Raw genomic sequence first — 12506 nt, 5'->3', positions numbered from 1 at the left:
CAGTATGACTGGGTTTATAGACATCAGCTGAGAATTTTCCACAAAGCACTTTTACCACCCTTTCCCAAATGAGGCACTTCCTCATAGTCTGTTTGACCTTTTAAAGGATGTTTTTCTGTAGCTTCTGTATTGCACAGATACTTAATTTTGAATTATTTGTCCCTTTTTATGGATAGTTACTTGGAAACTGTGATCAATTAATGCAGAACATCCTGTATGCTAAAATAATACAGGGTGAATTCAACCTGAGACTCAGATTGGTGCAGAAAATGTAATTAACTAGTTGTTCTGTCTTGATCCTACATGAGGTTTAGAATTTTTAAATTTTTTTAAAGGTGTTTTTCTTCAGTGTGGCCATTCCTGGGATGAGAAAAGGGAATTATTGATTTTATCACCAGAACTAATTTTCATAAACTGATTTTTAAAAGTGTCTGTTTAAGCCTGTTAAGACCTATTTTTCTGATTTGAAACAGGAACTGAAAGATCCTATCAGCTGTACAGTGGAATGCCAACTGAGATGCACATCTCAGTGCAACACTGCACAGAGACTGTTTTATCAGCTAAATACAGGTCAGCCATGCTCATATGGTTCTGCACCAAACCAGTTCTGTCCTTCAGCAGAACTTAATTGAGGGGAACATGAACAAATATGATTATATTGCATCTAGCTCTAAAGATAAATCAGGAATGTCCCCATCCTCACTCTGGGATGAGATGCTGACATATTCTAAACTTTTTTCTTGAACTAGAAACCCTTCAAGAATTTCCATGTCCTGTCGCTTCTCCATGTCTAAGCAGATTTATTTTCTGAAATGCAATCATGGCCAGAATGTTCACTTTATACACAATGCTGAAGATTAAGTAAGTAAATTTTTTGTTTTTCTAAAATCTGAGATTTGTGTACCTACTTTCAGGAGGTCCAAAGTGAAGAAATTGGAGGGAAATGGAGCATCTCTCTGTGTCGCCTAAGGGGTGTTTGTGAGGTAGTTTACAAACATACATCAGCTTTTTTTAAGGCCTACTTTAAGAGCTATTTGTTCAGTAGGCTTCCAGCGGTATTGTCTCACTTGCATCGTAGAAAATTTAGGTACAACATTTCAGAATCTGCATTCTTGTGGGCAATCAAAATTTAGGTACAGTCATGCTAAAATTCACAACACTTAAATCCAGTTTACCCGTGTAACCCTCAGCTACCCCATGCAGAGCAGACTTTCTTGGCTGCTGAGTAGAAAGGAAAAGTTTACCTGATAGAAATCTACATAATTAAAAAAAGGAAAATATTTCTAAAGATTTTTATAGAATTTTATAGGGAATCGTTTCACTAGAGCATTCTAAAGGATAGATCCAAACTACACAAATCAATCACCATTCTGCTTAAGGTTATTTGGCCTGCTATTTCAATATCAGTTTTCCAGAAAACTTTGGGGCTTGGGGAAAGGGGTTCAGACTGCCGAAACCAGGCCTTTTAAAATCTCCAAAATGCATTCCCACCTATGTGTATAATGTGTTTCCATTTCAGGACAGTGAGAGTGAGCTACAACTGCCTTATTCATTTTGTGAGGGTAGGGTTAATAAGAATTGATTTATTTCTCAATATTCTGCTTTCAAGGAGCACAAGCATTCTGGCATTAAAGGGGAAAGGTCAGCATCAATGTTTGAGTTGCTAATATTTTACCCTGTGCTACACATGTTTTTTCAATATCTGGCATTCGTCACGTTTGCAGCTATTTTCACTGGATCTTTGTCTATTGTCTGCTTCAGATCATAAAAAGGAGACTCAGTGGTGGTATGAAAACTTAAGAGATGGGATGGAAGGAAAAAAATCAATAAAAGAATGTCTTCAATTTGCACTGGGTTAATACTTGCTAACTGTTGCCTCCTTGCTCCCATCAATAAGAGGAAGCAATAGAAATCAATTCATAAGGGCTCATTCAGAAGTACACAAAGTGCCAGATCACCCCAACAAGTTTTATAAAGCAATGTAAGAAGGGACTTTAACAGTCATGGAGACTGTGCAGAATTATTTACTTACTAATATAAAGTGGGATTTTATGATGAATCAGAAAAAACTCAGCAGAAAAAGCAGGAATAGAAAAAAAACCCCAAACATAAAAGCAGCTACAAGAAGCCTAAGACAATAAATATTTGAAGGATGCATCCAGGTATTTTTGTCAATCACCCGTACAGAACTCACCGAGAGAAACTCCAAAGGAATTTACAAACCCTCCATCCATAACAAAACTTCAGGCAGAAGTGAAACAACAAATAGAAGTATGCATAGTAGTAGGACCACAACAGAGCTGTTTGTAACAGCTCTTCAGTGCTCCACCCATAACACGGACCAGCATTTCCCTGCCTTACTACCTGGAGCTGGAGAATGTGGACAGAAGGAAAGAGCCAAAATAGTGAAAAGATCAAACAAGACAATTTATTTTGTGGATAGTTCACTTTTGTTTTTTGATGAAGTTTGTAAGGTTTTACCCTGATAAACTAGTCAAGTTTTTATCATTGACTTAACAAGATGTCCTTGCTAGAGAAGTAGCCTAGGAACTCAATGGGATTTAAGCATCAAATGCTCAAGGTTGCCTTAAATTGGAAATGATAAATTGGAAGGAGAAAATCCTTCTAAAAATCAGTTAATATTTTCTAGTTTTCTTGTTAAGCAAGGACTCATTTACTCACCACTTGAACATCAATACTGAAAAGATTGGTCACCTTCTATACAGAATACTTCAGTAATACTGCTTTTAAACTGATGCAATTAGTACTCTGAAAAGTGAGGTCTATGTGTAACAAGGAGAAGGAACACCAAAGAAAAACTGGTAAGTCTTTCTTTCAGTAGTGGTACCACATTAAATGACCTTTGCCTCTTCCCACCTACCTTCAACACTACAGTGGTGCCAGCCTGTAGGAAAATGAGTGGACAGAACCTTTTTGCTTGGTTATTCTGAGCCCCAGAACTATTCCCCAAAGCAGCTTGTTATGTCACCTTTGACTAGGTTACTGGCACAGGCTGAGGAAGTGTGAGGACAAGTGAAAAAGGAGAAATAAAGAAAACAATGCTTGAACTGACACTATGGAGACTAAAGTTCATCCAGTGCTCTCAGTCTCTGGGATTGGGGTCTTATTGCAGCAGGGTGAGATGGGGATACTCTAAACACATTTCTGGCCTTAAGAATCACACTTCAAATTCCTTAAACAGGGCAACAGTGATTTTAATGACCATTCAGGAGTTCAGGAAAAAAGCTGCAGGATTTCACTGGGTGTTTTCTGAACTTCTTTTCAAAGAAATCAGAAGCATGTTAGTTAAGTGCTTGGTAATGAGGGTTTTGGCTCTGTTGTTTTGCTGAACAGTTTCTCAAGACCTTGCACATCTTTTATATTAGTTGTGTTTAGATTAACAAAGAACTATTACACGCAGGCAGCCCTTGTTTACAGCATTTCATTGCAAAGGACAGAGCTGACTGAGGTCATACCTCCTCTGTTTGTCCTGGAGAGCAGTGTCCCCACCAGGGTGACAGCCTAGCAAACTCCCATATAACTTCCTGCACAGGGAAGAGGGAAGAGGTGGAGCCCCTGACTCCTTTCTCGGTGGTTCCCACCCCCTCAGAGGCACAGATTTGTGCTTCCCAGAAATGATTCCAGGTTCTGGAGGGGCACAGAAAACTGGTTGTTCCCAGCTGGTTGCTCAAACAGCACAAGGAGTGCATGCAAAACTAAGGTACGTGGTGCCCCATAAACAGAAGTGATCCAACGGAAGAAAGGGAACAGAGGAGTGTGCCCTCGCCAACCTGCAATGACTGAAACTCTGTAAATACCTATACCCAAAGGCCCCTCTCGCAGGGTTCAGTGCTCCTGGTAGCCAGGAAATACCATGGTTGGGCCTGCACAGGCAGGACCTACTTGTTTTTAGACAAGCACAGACGAGGCTGCTGTGGGGGAGACAGAGGCAGCTCTGGTGAAGCAAGGTCTCCAGGACTAAAAGTGAAACTCGCATTGTTGTACCTTCTGATATGACCAGCAACAGCAACAGATTTCCCTTCTATTTGTTTCCTTTTTATCACATATCTTAGTTTCGGTCTTAACACTAGTGTTCAACACCCTGCTGCTGGAATGCATTCAGCCAGCACCTCAAAAGCATTGTTTCATTTATACACAAGCTCAGCCTACCTGAGACCTAATTTTAAATCAACCTGAGCCGAGCTCTCTCCTGGCAAGACTGTTACTGAAAACTGAGCAAAGTCATTTCAAGCCAGCATGTTAGAAGAGACGCGCCTTTATTTGTGGTCTGTCTCAACACTTTTCCCTGCAGGAGCTACCCCAACTATTCATCAAAGTTCGCATTACTCTGGGCTTCAAAGAGCCAAACCAGTCATGGTATCATGCACTGCTGCTCCTTTGTGGCATGCCTAGGCATGTTCACCACACACTTAACAATGAACCTGATAGGGACAAGCCAAGACCTGCATTACGATTCTCCTTGCTTGCTTTCAGAAGGCAATTTAGCAATCTGAGAAAAGAAAACAAACAATGAACTCATACCAAAGTGGATTTGTAAAGTACTGGAAATATTTTTAATATTAAAAATAGAAATTTGTAAAGAAATTTTTCATGTCATTGTGTAGAGGAACCATGAGAGGCATGTATGCAGTAAGTAATCATTGTTGCTGTCACATAAATGCTTAACTCATGTTCCAAAATTTCAGTTCATCAATTCAGAAACTACAAAATGTCAGGCTCTCCACAGTAACTTTTATTTGGAGGTGCTGACTTGCAGAACTGCTGCTTATCTTCCTCTCATCATCATGGCTAGGCTTCACGAACGAAGATTTGGGAAGGCTCTATCCACATTTGCTACAGGCACGCTGGTGGCTTATGAGGCCAATACGTGATAGACAAATCTGATTGCAAAAGGCACAGCAGAAAGACTCCTTAGATGGTGTATTCTGCAATACACGGTTCTTTCTGCGTTGCCTTTTTTCCTCGAGAGTGATCCTGCGAGTGTTCTCAAAGGAGACAGCTGCGTTATAGATGGTGTGTCTCCAGACCTCCCGATTTGAGGCCAGAGTAGACCAGTTATGGTGATCAATATGGCCAAGGCTGAGATGTTGTTTCAGGGAGTCCTTGTATCTTTTCTTCGGGGCTCCTCTCTTGCGGCAGCCAGTGGCAAGTTCACCATAAAGCAGGATCTTAGGGAGGCGGTGGTCCTTCATCCTGGAGACGTGCCCTGCCCATCGCAGCTGTGTTCTCAGCAACATGGCCTCAATACTTGTGACAGCTGCTTGCTCTAGAACAGATGTATTGGTCACATAATCTGACCAGTGGATGTTTAGGATTGTACGGAGGCAGCGTTGATGGAAGCGTTCTAGGAGACGCAGGTGGTGGCGGTAGATGACCCATGATTCGGAACCATACAAGAGAGTAGACAACACTATGGCTTTGTAAACACTGATCTTGGTGCTTTTCTTCAAGTGTTTATTACGCCATACTCTTTTGTGGAGTTTTCCAAAAGCACTATATGCCTTTGCTAACCTGTTGTCTATCTCTCCGTCGATCTTACCATCTGAGGAGATGAGGCTACCTAGGTAATTAAACTGTTGGACTGATTTGAGCTCTGATTGGCCAATGGTGATGTGGGGATGATGGGGGACTTCCTGAGGTGCAGGTTGATGGAGGACCTCTGTCTTCTTTAAGCTGACTTCCAGCCCAAAGAGCTCAGCAGCATCTGCAAAGCAGGATGTTAAACGCTGCAGAGCTGCTTCTGTGTGGGCAACAAGGGCGGCGTCATCAGCATAAAGCAGCTCCCAGACAAGATGGTTTAAGGTCTTGGTGTGGGCCTTCAGTCGCCTTAGATTGAATAGACTTCCATCAGTACGGTATCGAATGTAGATACCGTCCTGATCATCGAGGTCTGCTGTGGCCCTTTGGAGCATCATGCTAAAGAAGACGGTGAATAGGGTAGGAGCGAGAACGCAGCCTTGTTTCACACCATTCTTAATTAAAAAGGGCTCAGAAAGTGCGTTGCCATATCTGACTTGGCCATGCTGATCCTCATGGAGTGAGATGATCATTTTAAGGAATTTGGGGGGGACAACCTAAACGTTCCAAAATCTGCCACAGACCTTTTCTGCTCACAGTATCAAAAGCCTTGGTGAGGTCGACAAAGGTTACATAGAGACCTTTGTTCTGTTCCCTACACTTCTCTTGCAGTTGTCTGAGAACAAACACCATGTCTGTGGTACTTCTGTTGGCTTTGAAACCACACTGACTTTCAGGTAGGATTCCTTCTGCTATAGTGGGTATTAGTCTGTTCAAGAATATTCTTGCCAGGATTTTGCCAGCAATGGAGAGCAGAGTAATACCAACATCAACCCCAAATGGCTCTTTCAGATTAGGCACTCAAAATAGCTCATATCTTAAATTTAACTCATTGTTTTCAGACTTAAGGCATCATCCATCTGGGAACAGGAAATATCTATTAAGGTAAACAGAACAGAAAACACTTATGTCAGACTTTACAGATACCAGGGGTTGAATTTTTTTCTTCCTCCAAGCTTACTTCCCTCTGATACAACAGACACAGCTTTAAGCAGAGGCATGAAGAATGAAGATGGTTTCCAAAGTAAATCAGTTTCAGAGCTTACATGAGCCTTAGAACTGTCCCGCAAATGCAGTTCAGGCTAAGCAACACCTGCCTGTAAAGGGTAAACAGGAAAAAGTTTAAATTAGGCTGAATAGAGACCCATATCAGACCCCTTGGACTGCTGCTGAAAGCTGAGCAAGCACTTTTAAAGGTATCACATACAGGAGAACTTCACTAGGGTTTGCAGAGTAGCACAGCCTTGCAGTGGTGCTTCTTCCTCATCTCGTAAGACAAACGCATACTGCACAATTCCTTACTTCTGCAAAACAGAAAGCAGTGACTGTTTTTCTTGTGCTCTGTGTACACATGGTGTCATGGGCTCCTCCTGGCTGTGGGTAGAGAAATCAGGCATTTATGTATTATTCCCATGTTGTCAGAGGTTTAGGCCAACACCTGGTCTGATGAGAATGTACCACCTTAACTGGTTTTAATGTTTCCCTCTAGGTAGAAGAAGAATGTAGGATTCTGCAGGGCAATTCTAGAAATACCCTGCTTTTTTCTTTAGGATAAAAAAAAAGAAAAAAGGAAAGCATCTATGTTTTTGATGTTCAGGTGCATAGCACAATTCTTTAGACTTGTAACAAATGTGTCTGCTGTTACAGAAGCTCTGCCTATTCCCCTAAAGGAAGTGGATTCCTTTAGTGTTGCCACTCACTGACCATGGAATGAAAAAAACACTGCCAAAAGTAGGGGAATAAAAAAAAAGGAGGGAAGGGAAACAACCAAAAAATCCTGCACAGTGATGTAAGTAGGGAGGCATGGCCCTTTCATTCACATAATGAAAAGGTTAACGTGAAGACTGTTAGCACAGAAAAGGACTCCATTTTAAAATCCATGGTGTTTGAGTATTTTTCTTCCAATCTGAGCCGTCAGAAATCTCCCTCATACTTTCATTCTCCACAGAAAGGTACTAAATAGACACTTTAAAAGTATGTTGCTATTGTGTTTGAAAACCTTCCTGACCAAATGAGGTCTCAGTCAGCCGCAAAACACCAGTTTTCTGACTCATAACCCTTTCCACTCACTCTGATCTTCCCTCCACTTTAATCCTAAATGTCGATTTGTCTGTCTTCAATTGCTCACCAGTCTGAAAAAGACTGCTTTTAAAATATTGAGTCCACTTTGTTCTAGGCTTAATACAGCAGCATGATACAATCTGCAATGATACAAACTTTTTTTCCTCCACCAGATAAGTCTCTGGGGCATTATATGGAATGAAGTATTGTTAAAAGAGCATCACATAAAGAAAGTTTTTAAAATAGATTTAAAAAACAAAGAGCAATTCAGCATATGCATTACCCATGTGGAGCTCGTTTGGCAAATGCAACATGGAATTACTTAAAGCTTGCCCACAGCTTTTTTCTTTCCTTTTTTTTTTTCCTGACTCTACTTCTGGCAGCATGACCATGGAAAACGTTAGGCTCAGACTGTTATTAATACAAGTTTGTAACCTAGGAAGTTATTCTTTATTTCTGCCTGCTGGTTTCCAGTTTCATTAGATGGTTTTGCATCTGTTTACAAGTAATGCCATTTCAAAGATATGGTATCCTCTAGTGTAAGTTGAAAAGAATTGAGCACTTCATTAAATTTAATGCTGAGTGTGGTATACAACCTTTTTTTAAAATAAACTCATATAATTCCCCATTTCAGTCGAGTGTACTCTTGCAGAGGTGATAAGACTAAACAAATTGAAACAAGTGAGCCAGAAAAAGAGAGAAAGATTTTGAAGGAGTTTTTTTTCTAGCAAAGAGTAGCAAACCCTTCACTTAAAAGACAATGTTTGCAAATGCCTGCAACCATTCCTAGTTTTAGTGAGCTAAAGAAACATTTTCAAAACTGCAAAATTATCTCACTTAAAAAGAAAATTACTAACAGAGAGGTGGTTAAATTGAGACACAGCCATAGAGGGGGAAGAGGCTGCAACTACTCTCTTGTCATGGGATGGGGAAAGAAGAACATATTTGGTGGTGCTGAGGAAACAAGGGTGATGGCTGTAGTCTACTAAATCTCCTCTCTCTGCAAATACATCATTCATGCCAGTGCTTCAACCATACCCAAGAACAGACATTTACTTCAATAAATGTAGTTGTAAATGCAAGTGTAAACTTTCAAATATTTGGAGTGAATTATAACATGACCAAAAAAGGTCGCACATTAGTTTCCATGTGTTATGTCTTCTCCTCACAAATAAATAATTATTAGTTGGGGTTTTTTTAAGAACCAAAAAACAAACAAAAAAAAATAAAGCACAAATAACAAAAACACCTGTGGTTGGTAACTGTACTGATAATAGGTAATATTTCTGCTGCTGTGTTCTGAATATTATCTTACAGCCTGTAGGTTTGCAACACCTACTAACCATAAATAATAATCCCTTTTAATACGGTTCAATTTACAGATTTCTAAATCACACTGAAAACTTGTCTAAGAGCAGCTACATCATCCATCTTCAACCACTAACATATATATGTACAGAACTAGGCAATACTATGCTCTGGGTAAAAGAAACTCTACACTCTCAATTCCCTTTTAGATTTTTTTCCTCCCCACACACAAACTCATGTTCCCAAAATTAAACTCATTGAAAGAATGGGAAGCCGTGAGTTCCTGAGATGCATTTTCAGTGGGGCTTGCAAACACATAAATGTAAACCACGTTATAAATTCAAACCATTTTGGCTACAATTCCGAGTTCATTTTGAAGAAGATTTGCTAGAAAGAAAGGGCTTCTCCTCTCTGGTTACTTCTGTACTCCCTGACAGACCAGCCAAACATTGCGCAGTCACTGAGGGAAAAGAATGGAAGATGGAAACCAAATTAAAAGAAAAAATTCTTGACCCATCTCTCACTCCTCCCCAAGAAATAGCTGTTGATACTCATGACTCAATCACAACTCAATGAGCTGTTGATACTCAATGACACTGCATTTTGGAAACACTCTTGAGTATCTTAAGCTCCTCCCAAAACAAATAATTCACAAACTCCTTATGAAGTGACAACATCAAATGTTTTACAAGATCCTTCATAAAATAATGGAGATGATAGTAGTAAATGAAATACAAGAAGCAATGAATAAAAAATCATTCAGCATTGATAGCCAGCATAAACATTTTTAAAAAAATGTTATTTTTACCTTTTGGGTTTTTAAAAATTGGATAGTGACTGTCAGTGTTATGAATAAGAAAAAATCTTTTCTTGGATATGCAAAACTAAAAAGAAATTATACAGATCAGGTCTTTAAGAAAGAAGCTTCTCTCCAGTCATAAACACTAAGCATAAAGTAACTTTACACACACACGGCACAAGAGATCATCGAATCTTGTGCAGTCAGTCTGCACAAGCTGTACAAGTGTGAGCGAGAGCGTTTTTTTAAGGGTGGGAGGTAAAATGTTTGTGTCCTGAGAATCTGCAGAGTTAAGGAAAGTTGTCTAAGTAGCAAGGCTATATAAGGTTATATATTTAAATATTACACCTCCCTTTAATAATAGAGGAGATATTCATCAATCCTCAGCAGGATATGAGTAGCATTGTAGTTTTCAATGGACAATTAATGGATGAATCAGAAAGGTTAATCTTTATGCTTATCTTGAGTGCGTTGAGGGTATCAGTTGCATACATTCTTGGATTTCATTCATATATTAAGGTCTCTACTCTCTCTGTGGCTTTCTGCTGAAGCGGGCCAAAGTCACAAGCTTGAATCTTTTCAACACTTTGATCCGGAAAATGCAGCTAATGAAAAGTATAGTTCTTGATCTACTTGTAATGGTGGCAGAGATTACAACTTACTTGAACAAGAACCTTGTAATAGACATGAAGAAGGTACATAACTTTAAAAAAATACTAACTTGTATGTACACTGCAAATACAGGCATATGTGTTGCCTTGAATGCTGTAAAGTGACAACTTCTGTAACACAATTTAGAGTGCCAAACTCCTTACAAGTAATAGTGCACTTCTGGTGTCACTGACCTCTCCCCAGCCTCTTGGTGCAATCCTACAGCCTTTCTAACACTTCCCCAAATCCAGCCTTCATTCTCTTTGCGCTAGAGAGTAGGCAAGTATTAGACTCACATAGGAGATTGCATGCCTGCTCCCAGATGTTGTCTCCAAATCCATGATTCAGTCACGAAAACACAGCAATTCCTCCTCAAGACTGTTAAAGTCACAAAAAGCATCTCTGAAGTTCCAGGTACTGTAAGAGGGCATATATGATTCACTGAAAGATTAAATAAGTCAGCTTTCAAAGCAACCTCCCATTCCCCTGACCAAACATTCTTCCCCAGTCTTCATAGAGGTCAGGCGCAGGTGACAACCCTTTTACAGCACACAAAGGTTGCAGAGGGAACATTCGAAACGTTAAGTGAAACAGTTTTGTTCTTGAGGTTTTTGGTTTGTTTTGCTACCTGGTTGGGTTTTTTCTTCAAGGGTGGAGGTGGGGTGTTTGTTTGTTGGAGGGTTTTTTGTGTGTTTTGTTTGTTCTCTGTTTTCATTTGTGGTTTGCTTTTTTTTAAGGAAAAATTGAGCTGATCCAATACAGGGAGAGATAACGAGACTAAGGCTAACAGACCATTTGTACTTTATCTCAAATAAAACAAAAAAGCAACACTTCACTATATGGGTACTATTGGAATGAGGAGGTTCTCAGTCTAAGCGGAAACATGTCAAAGAGTACACTGCCAGCAACAGTTCAATTCCTATAATGCCCTGCACTCTTTTGTCCCCTTAAATACTGTATTTCAGTCCACTAATTCTATTCCTAAACTTAATTTCTAACAGAACCAGCAATTAACCCACGAAATATTTAAAACTAACAGCATCTTAAACAAGAGAATCGCCACCCTCTTTTTAAACTCCAGTCAAAAAGGTAACTAACACTTGAAGCAGGCAATTAAGAGTTCATAGTACTCTTTGTAAAACTGAATTACTTGTAAGGCTTCTCTGTAGTCATATATAGGAATAAGTCAGCATAATACTTACATCACTGGGCAAATTTACTGTTAAAAGATTACTATGCAAATGCCAGGGAAGCACTTGTCAGCTAAACTAAACTGTGTTAAAAATTATCAGACTTAAATTTCTTGCTGCAGAGTTAGACAAACCCTAATGGGAATCTTACAGGTACTTTCCTGGAAAAAAGAACATGGCACAAGTACATGGGTGTTGAAAAACCCCAGTATATCTCTCCCTACATGTTTAAAAATCTAAGCTTTATTAAGTTTATCCAAGAGTCCAAATGAAAATGTTCAGAAATATTAGAGATTAAGAAACCTCCCCCAAACCTATACTAAAAAGGCATTAAGAAACTGTTCCCCTCCTATAATATTCAAGTAGTCCTAGTTTTAGTGGAAGTTATTCTCACTGGAAAAAAAGTCTAATTCGTCAATACATGACATGCCTTCAGAAGTCTTCAGTGAATATTCCTTCTGGACAGAAGAAATGCAGAAATAATTAAAAGTTGTGCATTGGAATTTTAACATGAATGAATCAACTGGGATATATACCACAGCCACAGAGATAGAATAGTTAAAAAAGTAGCAAGAATAATTTTTATTTGAAAAAAAAGATTGAGTAGCACTGCAATTCTGCTAACTTCTGTGCTCGCTGCTCTAAACTCTTGATACAAAAGCTTATACATTTCATCAAATATCAAGCTGTAAGACAATTGTTGTAGATTGAGAAAGAAAAAAAGGGAATGGGTACACTCAGGTCTCTGAGTTCAGGCACCAGAACTAACTAGTGAACCAATGAAGAGGACAGGCAATAAAATCCATTCTTTTTAATGGGGACAAAGTTTTATGTTGCTCATAGTTGTAGAAAAATTGGAATGGGCTTCAAGTTAAATCCAAATTTTCAATTCCTATCTT

Source organism: Pipra filicauda, unplaced genomic scaffold (genome assembly GCF_003945595.2).
Source record: "Pipra filicauda isolate LSUMZ 115617 unplaced genomic scaffold, ASM394559v2 scaffold106_size2291244_pilon, whole genome shotgun sequence".
Lineage (NCBI taxonomy): Eukaryota > Metazoa > Chordata > Aves > Passeriformes > Pipridae > Pipra > Pipra filicauda.
Note: the sequence above shows the minus strand (reverse complement) of the source record.